Source organism: Thermobia domestica, chromosome 18 (genome assembly GCF_964235325.1).
Source record: "Thermobia domestica chromosome 18, izTheDome1.hap1.1, whole genome shotgun sequence".
Taxonomy (NCBI): domain Eukaryota; kingdom Metazoa; phylum Arthropoda; class Insecta; order Zygentoma; family Lepismatidae; genus Thermobia; species Thermobia domestica.
Genome location: NC_137471.1, coordinates 34,037,588 through 34,050,702, shown reverse-complemented (window position 1 = coordinate 34,050,702; position 13,115 = coordinate 34,037,588). Strand labels below are relative to the sequence as shown.

General features: G+C 35.5%; 1 protein-coding gene across 1 annotated transcript in view; it reads left to right on the top strand.

Annotated features, from left to right (window-relative positions):
- The first annotated feature begins 4,570 nt into the window (after positions 1-4,570).
- Positions 4,571-13,115, top strand: part of LOC145674959 (uncharacterized) — a 176,371-nt gene continuing 167,826 nt past the window's right edge. The window contains exon 1 of the mRNA XM_081745264.1: positions 4,571-4,641. The gene's annotated coding sequence lies outside the window, so the exon portion shown is untranslated. The remainder of the gene's footprint in view (positions 4,642-13,115) is intronic.

Genomic DNA, 13,115 nt, shown 5'->3' with positions numbered 1-13,115 from the left:
CGGTCTGCCAATACATGGTTAATAAAGTCCGTCATTGTCTTAAAAGAAAACGAACGATTTCCATTATTATCACCACAAGTTTTACAGGACTCATCGATACCTTTATTCATACAGTTGTGGCAAATATGCTTACAGCATACAAGTACTACCACATGTTCCCTTTCACCGCGAGCATTTGGTGCCTTTAACATCGTTTCTATATCATATGCAATGTACATAAACCTATCAGTATGTACAGGCTTTTGTTGTTGTACAAAACATGTGTGAGTGATATCAACATGCTTACGACAAGTCGTGCAGAAATGTTCACCACACACATGGTTTGATTTTCGACGCCTGTTATCAAAGATGATACCACAATTATTGCAGATCTTAACATTATCACACACAGATTTTCCGCCTTTATTACATTTCTTATGATTCTGAAAACATGTACCCTCAGCAAACTCCCTATTGCACGCATTACATTTAATTTTATCACTTTCATAATTTCGTACGTGTTTGCATTCACAAAGAGAACAGTGAGTTTCACACTTATGTTTATATGCTAACCCATTATATGCTTGCAAACAATAATAGCAATACTTCAATTTACCAAGTAATTTTTTAATGTATGGAATGGGTTCAAAATGGCCAACAGTGTCACCTCTCCTATAAAAAATAAAAATTTTATTCTCTGCATACTCTCCCGGGTAACGTACTATATATTCCCGGTCATTGTTTTCATCTTCCTCATACACCACAATTTGATACTCCCCACTTAAATATGATTGTATCAAATCCAGGTCTTTAAAATCACATCCACCCTTTGCTTTAACGTCAACTCCTGCCATTTCGCAGAGAACTTCTGCTTTAAGAACCCATGTATCATAATCTCTTGTTTTTAATTTATATAAACTTTCCTTACTTGCGGTGTGCTTTGTAATCCCCCAAACAATTGCCATGGGAAGGCAGTACATATTATTGTTTTCTATGCGTATTAAACGCTTTTGCAAATAATCTTGATGTTTGGAATACTTTTCAACAGCACTTGCTGCATTTCTTCCATTTCCATGCATACTCTCCGCTACATGGAAGCGAAACAATACCTCATGCCCCAAAAGGAAATCCTCATTTGAATTTAAAACTCGTTCAACTGAGGAAAGGACAGTTTGAGCAGAAAAATCGGGTTTTCTTCTAAATGGAACATATACAGACTTGTTATTTCTACTATTGCTACTATCAATGTACAGTCCAATATAATCTGTGGGGCGAGCATTAGATAACACATGTTCTAATGCAAAATTAAATAAGCTTTCAATATAGGCCTGTGGATTATCAATACGTCTTTCATTATCCACAGGTCTAACCGCGATTTCATGGCCCGTAAGGTGAAACTTACGAAACCGTTTTCTGCTCTCTCTTACTACTTCGAAGTTATTATTACTCTGATTTTCCCCCTCATTATTATTTCCACTACTACTACTACTAGTACTACCACTAGCACTACAATCAGTACTATTTGTACTTTTCCCATTATTGCTCCCATATCCAACAAACACGGGATCAGGGGCATGTGAGGGTCCAGGTTGAGGATCAGATTGGTCCCCATAACCATGATTATCCTGTGCACAAGGGTGATTGTATACAGGATTTTGTCCCTGGACTTGTTGCGTGGGTTTAACCACAGCATCGTCCACATTTTTAACCAATCTCCTCACTTCTTGTTCTTCATCGGAATTTAGATTTACTCCATCTAAAAATGCCAAGTCTTCATCACTCAAGTTATAATTTTCTTGAGGGGTCACAGTTATGGGTGATTCAGATGGAATTAAAGATTCATCCAAAACAAATCGCGACCCAAAATCAAAAAAGTTGGATAACTCTGTATTATTTATTCTATCTATTTGCCCTTCTCCGCAAGCCATTAAATACATAAATCTGTCTTGAGCATAATTGTAAAACTCCTTATTACGAAAAAATCCATGTACAAATAACTCAAGCACATCGGCGGCTGAAACGCAATGATTTAAAAGTATAAGGTCATTACCTTCCAATGCACGAAGAGCGTGTAGTAAAGCATCACATCTTACACTGGCTCGATGACCTAATCGCTGCAGCTCCATTATCGCCTTCCACGTACTAAAGACACGAGAATAGTCATCAAGCCCGCGTAAAACTTCATGCAGGAAAAGTTCATCAATCATATTGAACTCACCAGTTGAACACAGGAAATCCATCTAAAACAAAAGAAAAAGAAAAATTTTGAGTTCTACCATAAATCTAGCAAAACAGGCAATAATCAATAACTTGCTTTGAAAAAACTATAAAAGAAACTTGTTTATTAATTACTGGTTAAAAAACAAGCTCAACTAAAGAAATGTTCAACAACTTGGTTTTAAAAAGTCTTGTTTACTAAGTGTTGGTTAAATAATTAATGGTTAAAAAAACAAGCTCAGCTAAACAATTGTTCAATAAATATATTAATAATAATTATGAAATACACTCACCTTCTAATTCTTAGTTGTTCTTCAAAACTGTTAAAAATGGCCTCGCTAATTTTTATATATTGCAACTGCAGGGTCCACACACACACACTGTAAAACAGTAATAATATTTTTTACTAAATGTTATAATTTTCAATTCAGTACTACTATTAGCACTAATAATAAGTCAGGGGTAAACAACACGTTACGTCCAACGGCGTACAATAAAATGATATTAAAACGGAATAGATATTATTATATATATATATGACATTACATTAAACAAGTTTACGCATGTTTTGACGTAATCATGTGGTAAGTATTGCCACCTAGCGGCCTTATTCAAAAGCATTCAGTATAATATTAAGTCGTCTGCAAATGGGTTCATAAAACAACACGTCTCTGTGCATTTTTTTTTCCGATTCACATTCTATACGTGTTTCCAATAACAGTACAAATCTATGTAGCCTTGTTCCAATTGTAAAATATCCTAAAGCCCATCGCAATATTCATTCTCAAACTAAATATAGCAAAACAAAAGGCCCTCATTCTGTACTGCGCCCCACCGTAATATTTATTCTGAAACTAAGTATCGCAAAACAAATGGGCCTCATTCTGTACTGCTGCCTACAACAATATTCATTCTCAACTAAATATACCAATAGAAAAGGTCCTCATTCTGTACTGCGCCCCACCGTAATATTTATTCTGAAACTAAGTATCGCAAAAAAAGGGCCCTCATTCTGTACTGCAGCCTACAGCAATATTCGTTCTCAAACTAAATATACCAAAAGAAAAGGCCCTCATTCTGTACTGCGCCCCACCGCAATATTTATTTTGTAACTATATATACCAAAACAAAAGGCTCTCATTCTGTACAGCACCCCACCGCAATATTCATTCTCAAACTAAGTATTGCAAAAAAAAAGTCCTCATTCCGCACTCTATAATTTAGCTTTCCCCTAAATAGTCCTTGAATATACCATAAATATTCCTTTAATATCCCCTGAATATTCCTTAAATATCCTTAGTATGGGCTAGCTACCCTTTAAGTATCCCCTAATAGTCCTTGAATATCTTTAGTAAGGGCTAACTACCCTTTAATTATCCCCTAATAGTCCTTAAATATTCTTACTATGGGCTAGCTACCCTTTAAGTATCCCCTAATAGTCCTTGAATATCTTTAGTAAGGGCTAACTACCCTTTAATTATCCCCTAATAGTCCTTAAATATTCTTACTATGGGCTAGCTACCCTTTAAGTATCCCCTAATAGTCCTTGAATATCTTTAGTAAGGGCTAACTACCCTTTAATTATCCCCTAATAGTCCTTAAATATTCTTACTATGGGCTACCTACCCTTTAAGCATTCTTAATATCCCCTGATTATTCCTTGATTAACCTTACTATGGGCTACCTACCCTTTAAGCATTCTTAATATCCCCTGATTATTCCGTAATTATCCTTACTATGGGCTAACTATCCTTTGAATATCCCCTAAATAGTCGCTGACCATCTTTAGTATCCCCCCTTGATTATCTTTAGTATACCCTAATTAGCCCCTGACCATCTTTAGTATTCCGTAGCTACCCCTTGATTATCTTTAGTCTTCCGTAACTAACCCCTGATTACCACCTAAATAGTCTTTCATTAAGACATTGTGTCTTACTGCATAGTCTTTGACTAATACAATGTGTCTTAGTAAGTTGTCTGTTACTAACACAATATGTCTTACTAAATTGTCTTCGCATTCTAGTTTGCGTATATAATCCATCGCAAAATCCATAAAATAAGCAAATGTGCTACATTATAATCTGTGTTTTGCAGTCTAAATATCATAAAGGGTAGTGAATCGGCTCATATTCCTACAGGCTACAATACAAATTGACCTAAAGCATTTTCATTTATTTTTATTTTACAAACTAGGCAATACATATACTTTTTCCGCACTTGTAAATAAAGTATACCAAAAACAATTCCCCATTTCATAATAATTTCTTATTTATTAATCTCTTTAAATCAAAAATCTTCCATTACCATTCACTAACTAAACACAAAGTATTAAGATTTACCAACACTGCTACAGGAAGTTGAGTCACTTCCTGTCCACGCGTTTATTAGAATACGTAAAGTTAAGAAGTGGATTCGAGATGTAATTAAAGAAGATTATATATAAAGGTAAGTTTAATATCATTTTTAGCATTAAATTATTTAGTATGTACTAGAAATATTTCAAATTGATAATGTTTTTTCTACATTTATTTTATAAATACTTATGAAAATATATTTGTTCTTATGTGCGTTAAGCAAATGATGGTGGCCTACACCCATGTGAATGTTAGCCGATCGCAAGCTAATGTTGTTTTCCGTGTTGTAAAATCAATTATATTGCGTATTTGTTAATTAGATGCATAAAAATATAGCAGTGATTAATTTTAAAAGCGTAACAATTAGTGTCCATGCGTGCGTGCATTTATACGGAAGTATGCTTATATTTATTAATTTTAAGCCGTAGCAGTCGGTGTACGTGTGGAAAAAATACTTGCATTTATACGGAAGCATTCGTGCATTAATTACAATTATTAGTTTTAAACATGTAGCAGTAAAAGTCCATTTGGAAAAAAAAACGTGCGTGCGTGCCATCATGTGGGCGGGGCCGTGCAAAACGGGTATACATTTGTTATTTCCACAATTAAGTTCATGGTATATACAAAGCAGTGTCGCTTATTCTATATAAAAAAGCATACGCGCAACCAAGTGGTTTAGGGCAGGGCAAAACATACGCGCAACCATGTGGTTCAGGGGGAGGGCAAAGCCGGTGTGCATTTCCAAGCAATTATTCAGTATTAACAAACGCGTAGCAACAAGTTAAAACAAAATAATAATTATTTTATACATTATTATCAAAAGTGAATAATGCTCCATTAAAATAAAGGCGCGTTACCGACGGTCACGATACCATAGGTGGCGTTAGCAGGTATATCCAGCTTAGGTTAGTTTATTAATGAACCATATGGTTTTCAAGTAAAGGCGCGTTAGCAACGGTTACGTTACAATAGTTTAGTAAAAAAAAATGTGGTTTTCAAGTAAAGGCGCATTAGGAAGTATAGCCATCTTAGCTTAGCTTAATAATAAATAGGCAATTTAATTTTTGTGCTAGGCAACTAATTTGTCCGCAAAAGTTATATAACACAAACTATTTTATAACGCGTTCTCAAATGTAAGTTGGTGGGCGTACATACAATTTTAAAAAGTGCAACCAGTATGTGCTAGGTGAACACATTAATTTTTATTTTATGTTCGCGTACGTGCAATTTTAAAAAGTACAACCAACATGTGCTAGGTGAACACATTAATTTTTATTTTATGTTCGCGTACATGCTATTTTAAAAAGTACAGCCAAGATGTGTTAGGTGAACACAGTGATTTTTATTTCGCTTTCGCGTTCGTGCAATTGTAAAAAGTGCAAACAGCTTGTGCTAGGTGCACACAGTAATTTTTATTTTATGTTCGCGTACGTGTAATTTTAAAAAGTACAACCAGTATGTGTTAGGTGAACACAGTAATTTTTATTTCGCTTTCGCGTAAGTGCAATTATAACAAAGGCGTAACCAATATGTGTTAGGTGCAATTGCATTTTAAAATTATTTCCGTAAATGCTTGCTATAATAAAAATAAATCTTTGTGTAAGCGCGCAACATGAATAGCATTTTAAACATAGGTGCGGCATTAATGCTAAAAATATTTTACAATTAATCACTTTTTTCTCACGTTTCAATGTAAATGCCTGTGGTGGCACGTTAACGATTATGTGTTATACTTTTAAAGTGAATTACAATTTTACATTTGTTCGTTAGCCCTAGGTTTAAATATTAATGTACAAAAGGCGCGTCAGTGAATATGTGTGAATATATATATCAACTACAATAATAACTTACAGTTTTCGCTGGTCGTCCAAACTTTTTAAAAATCGCAAACACACACACGTAAAATCACACAATTAATTATTATAAAAGGCACTCTCAGTAGCAACAATTATAATATATAGAAAAAGGAAGCAAAGGGATTTATATATAAGTACTTTATTTAGTATAGGCGGAACCATTTTTTTTTTACCCATAAGTCCATGTACTTTATTGCATATAGGCGGGGCATGGTCAATGTTCTCACTGTGAACATTGAATCCGTACAATAATAATTGTTCAGTTCGGGGCATTAATCTCTAAAGTTACAGTTTATTTTCTCGTATTAGATTGTAATAACAAAATAAATGTTTTCGACGTTCTCTGGTTATCTCTAAGTAATAACGTTTCCAAATTGTTTATATATATATATTTACAAATACAAGTTCAGTTTGTAATAGGGCAAGCGTTCAATAACCCATCAGTTCTCGTGATTATCGGTTTATTTTTTTCTATCGTCAATATCATTTAAACTTAGACACATAAACTCGTGATCCATCTGTGATTAACTTTGTTAGATATCACTCATGGTTGTCAATAATAAAGGTTTTTAACCTTGCACGTGATTTTTATTCAGAGTTCTCATTAAGTTCAAATCATACAAATGTTTGTAGATGATTGCAAGCAAGCGTTCAATAACCCATCAGTTCTCGTGATTATCGGTTTCTCTATCGTCAATATCATTTAAACTTAGACACATAAACTCGTGATCCATCTATGATTAACTCTGTTAGATATCACTCATGCTTGTCAATAATAAAGGTTTTTAACCTTGCACGTGATTGTTATTCAGAGTTCTAATTAAGTTCAAATCATACAAATGTTTGTAGATGATTGCCAGTAATCTGTGATTCATGTAAATAAGTAAAGTCTATAATCACTTTTATCATTCTGATACGGTACAAAGTTAATCTTGACGTCACTAAAGCCACGCCAACCGAATTTTCTCTCGTTCATTTCAATTTCATCGGCTCTCAAGGAAGGACGTCTATGTACATCAGTCTTCAACTCGCAAGTAAGAAAAATGCTATAATAAATATTACCCTTTTCATAGTATACTTGTAGGAGGGGGAGGGGCTTATTTTTAACTTTTCACGTTGTTCAAGTCGAGGGATGCTCACATCTTTTTAACAGTTAGCTTCTAATGAATTATATATGCTCACATCTTTTTAACAGGTAGCTTCTATTGAAGCGTAGGAATAAATAATGTGGGTCCTGCATAGGGGCCATTTCCAGGGACCATGGGTTGGGGGTCATTCACTGTCCCTGCACAGGGGCCATTTCCTTTTATTTGCTCCCACCTTTTTAGCAAGGAGTATGGCTTGCCATACAAAACATTAAAATATTCTCACATCTTTTTAATAGGTAGCTTCTATTGAAGCGTAGGGGCCATGGTTCCTGCATAGGGGCTATGGGTCCTGGGGGCCATTTCCAGGGGCCAGGGAAGGGAACCATTTCCTTTTATCTACTCCCACCTTTTTAGCATGTAGCTTCTAATCAATTATATATGCTCACATACTGTTCGTATAGGTCCTGCACAGGGGGCCATGGGTTGGGGTCATTTCCAGGGGCCATATTTTTACCAATGAGTAATATTTTACATATTACAAACCATTACATAAGCTGCAAGCAGGGACCATTTCCTTTTATCTTCTCACACTTTTTTAGCAAGGAGTATGGCTTGCCATACAAAACAATAAAAATAAGCTCACATCTTTTTAACAGGTAGCTTCTATTGAAGCGTAGGGACCATGGGTCCTGCATAGGGGCTATGGGTCCTGCATGGGGGCCATTTCCAGGGGTCATCCATTGTGGTCCTGCACAGGGACCATTTCCAGGGACCATCCACTGTGACCGTAGTGGTCATTCAACCTTTCCTTTCGTCATCTATCTCCAGGAAAAAAAAAAAAAACCTGACCCTATTTCATCACCTCCTTCGATACTCCCCCCTTATCCTTAATTAAACAAGCGATAAACTATCTCTTATCAAGGCGCGGTATCTCTTTTACGGTCACGATACTAAATCTATACTACTGTCGTTTCTGCAAAACCTGAAACACTCTTCCAATTTTCTCTTTTGGTGGTTGACCCACAGCATCTTGATGAAGCGCAGTTGAAACCGTTTCTTCAACTTGTTGAATTCCATGAATAAACTTCCAAATAGTTGGGTGGGACATTCCTACCAAATGATGAAACTTCTAGTTCCACGATTCACAAATATTATTTGTCCTAGTTGCTGTTCAGGGTGGCTTGGTGAACATTCCAAGTGTCTGGGGAATATAGAAGGGGCACATTACGTAAGCGAATATTCCCAGACCAAGCTTTAACACGGCAATACGCGCCGGACACGTAGTACTATCAAAATAGTCCAGAAGTTCCAGCTCTTCCTCTGAATTCTCTTGTATTAATTGATGCACATCTGCTATGAGAAGAAATGCCAATCCATTCGTTTTCTCGCAAAATAGACGAATATTTTCATTGCTCTTGTACCGTTCTGTGAGTCCAAGCTCTTGGACCTTCCTTCATGTTGACTGAGTCAGATGAAAAACCCAACGGTGTATACGACTTGAATTTCCAAAAGTTGCTTTTACAGCCGCATTTCCTCTATCTTGAAATCCATAACCACAGTTACAGGGTCTGGATATTCACTAAATTCATTGCACTGATGCACCACCACACGAAACAGTTCTTCATATGAATTTTGTGTGTTGCAGTGCATTAAGGCGTAGGCCTACACCTAGTAAAGGAAGTCTTACCTCAAATAACATATACGTGATTTTTTTAAGGAACCATTGAAAAAATGCCGTCCACCATCCATGTTTCACTTCTCAATAGCTCCATAAGGCTATATTTAAAGACGCTTATACTTTGCCTCTATTTAGTTCAACAAAGGTGAAAAATAACCGTGACAAAATTTCCTATATGATAATATTTCTGTGAAAGAATTACTGGAAATTTAATCTCTTGTCTCAAATACGATATCTAAAATAGGGCTATGTAACTCATTATTTAATAATAGAGGAAGCAACTACAGTTTTAGAGGAAGCGACTACAGTTGCCCTGTACAAAAGCTCCAATTTAAGCAATACTTTACATGCAGTAACATAACTAGGTGGTTGCGTGTTAAAAGGACAATAGAAGAACTTAAAACACCAAAACGGCGTAATCGAATTTTCCGAAGAGATAAAATTAATTTCGATGATTTTTTCCAAACCAAACTTTGACTTTCCGCTGAATGAAGTCGAAGTCACTACTCCAAAAATGAAATGAAATGAAATCTCTAAGTTTTACATCCCACGGTTATGCTGGCTAGGCTAAAAGAGGCAGTGATGAAGAGAAATGAATGAAATGGTGAAATGAAGAAAGTGTGAGGAAGCGAGAGAATCCCGAGAAAAAACATGCACACGATATTTGTCCTCCAGAAAGCTCACGTGGCGCGAGTTGGGATCGAACCAAGAACCCCATGCACCAGAGGTAAATGTTCTACCACTGAACCATCGCTGCCTCTATTAATAAAATTGCAAACCTTTATTCATGTTATAAGTCTACAGCATACAGTATATATATACATTGTATTATTTATACCTTTTATAAACTATGAGATGTAAATAATGCCACGGACCTTCTAACGTCGTAAATATATTTCACGTGAATTACTTTTCTATATTGAAAGTATTTATGGCCAAAACCTATCAACACGATATTTTCAGATTTCGAACATCCAAAACTGGAACGTTACGCGCTTAAAAGTAGGTCAGATAAGCTAGTGAATCTGCATGCATAGTAAAATTAAGTGAAGTTGACTGATAGTAACTCCCCCTCCATCACATTTGGTGCCTCAACTCTCTGTGCTATTCGCCTATCTTCACAAAATTGATTCCCTCCCTTCACAGTGTTTCACGAAAAGCACTTGGACCCAATAGAGCGCTCAACTCTTATGCGTTTGGTCCATAGGTCAATTTCAGCCACTGTCAAGTGAGCTTTTGGTGGACAAACACTGTGTGCTTGGGATTCTCCTGTTGCATCCAACTTTATTCAACCATTATCACCTATCTCATCATCAACCATAAGTCACGTTAACATGTTACTAATATATTAAACTTAAAGCGAGTTATACTAAAGTAATCGGTAATTAAAGGAATATTTAATTGATGTTATAATAACTGTTGTACTTACTCAGGCTTTTGTTTCCTTCCTTTCTTCTTTTTAGTTGTAAACAAACCTCGTTCAGTAAATGACTCATCATCATCATCATCATCATCATATTATTATTATTATTATTATTATTATTATTATTATTATTATTATTATTATTATTATTATTATTATTATTATTATTATTCACCAATTTAATGCCCGAGGCTACAAATATCGTTCGGTAGTTAGTAAATATATGAAGCTTATAATAAACTAATAAGAGCGTGTTGCGTAGTAAAGTATTAACAGCACGAAGTAGAAGATATAGAATGAGGGGTGTTACGACCTCCCATGCCATGATACGATATGCATAAACCGACTCGCAAGAAAACGACAGTTGTTCTTTGTTCAATGACGTCACTCATGATGAAAGAAACAACTGTCCATAGGCGGTCAGAATCTCACATACAGATGGATGTATGAAATATATAGCTGACGTATATAATATACGTATATATGTGTAGTATACGGAAGTTTGTTAGATGTCAGACACCCTGCAGCGACATGATATAATGTCTAAATGAGAAAAAGGCAGTAACTATGTAGTATATGGATAACGTATGCTCCGTACAGATTTCCGTACTAATCGTAAGGATTCCATATATTTGTACAACATACCGCTGTCCGAATAACGGATTTTTCTCAGTGTACACATAATTCTATACTATATGCAATAGTATCATATATACTTTGATTTTCATATTTATATTGTCAATGTAAATAGCAGCAATACAAAATATCAATATCAATATCAAAATACTTGTATGTTTTTTTGTAGTTTCAATCAAATCATAGGGTCAGATAATGGGGGATCAGGGCCGTCTTACGCATCCTTTTGCATTGTTTGCTTAATATATGGCCAAACATGTCTTGAGGCTGTGAACTGTGGAACCTTTTACGTACTGCGAGCAGTGGCGGTTTTAGCGGGTAGACACGGGGCTACCCAAAAATATATAAAACTGAAAATATATAAACACTAAAAGATATAATAAACAGCATCAACAACTACTGTACAGGTAATTTCCTATTGTCATTAATCAATCGAATGTGCATATGTATCCATACGCGAGGAGCGGACCTACCCAAAATTAAAATCCTAAAGCCGCCCCTGACTGCGAGCTTTAGCATGTTGGAGGTGAACTTCTGGAAAACAATACAATTGAAATGACTTGATACTAGACCGAACTAAGTTTGTTTTATCTTTGTTTCAGCTATAATGTCAAACGGTTTACTTGCAACTGAATCAGTCAATTTTCAATTTCTATGAAGTTAGCTTTCTTACTTTTTTTTCTTTTTCTTTAATCATATTCATTTTTACTGATATAGATGTGAATAACGCTGCTAATAAGAGAATAGTATCTAGGTATTTTTCCAAGAAGAACAAGTAGAATAACATCTAAAATTTATGATAAAACTAAAAGAAAGAGTTATTCTTCTTACAGAATTATTGCGAAAAAATGAAATGAAATCTTTAAGTTTTACGTCCCACGGTTATGCCGGTTAGGCTAAAGGAGACGCTGATGAGATATGAATGAAATGGTGGAATGAAAAAAGTGGGAGGAAACGGGAGAACCCTGAGAAAACCCAGGAGCATGGTGTTTGTCCACCACAAAGTCCACACGGCGCGAGCTGGGATCGAACCAGATACCCCAAGCAACGGAGGTAAACGCTCTACCACTGAGCCACCGCAGTTTCTATCTACAATCAAAATATAGGCATAATTAGAATAATTGCAAAACCTAAAGATTTCTGCTCAAGTACAACCCTGAAAACTATGTACATCGGTTCAAATTTTCATATAATATTTGGTGACAATCAGTTTATCGGAAAAAACATTATTATTATTATTATTATTATTATTATTATTATTATTATTATTATTATTATTATTATGAAAATTAGTAATTGTGAAAGATAATAACTTCGATTAAAGCTGCTATGATTACAGAATTTAGCTTGCAGTACCATCCTGAATTCAGTATGCTATTTTCATATCTGTGAGGAAGCTAAATTATTTCGATGCCTACATTCATGGAACCGAGCTGTTAACAAAAGAAGAGACACTTGTTTTCCCTGGCAGTCGTAAAAATGTGTATTTTGGCTCTTCCCCCTCCAGCCCAAAAGAAACCGTTGTTTCGGAAGCGGCGCAACTGGATTTTCTTTTATGTCAGCGGGAGGGCGATAGCAGGTAGCAAGCAAGACGGCCCAAAAAGTTGGACACTGTTGAACTTCTTGCAAGATGGAAAAAATGTTTTATGACCCTATCAAGACTATGTGTACACGGGGAAATATGGTAGGGTTTCAAGATTTTTTTTATGACAGCTACAAGATCTTGTACAAGATCTTTTATGGTGTAGATTGGCCTTTACCGTACAATACAACTTTTGTGTGGACGTTCCCTTGGGGTTATGCCGTTTTCAATTGTGCTGTTTGGATTATATGAATATTAGTTAAAGCTACAAAGCGAGATTCTACCTAGATACTGTCTCCTGT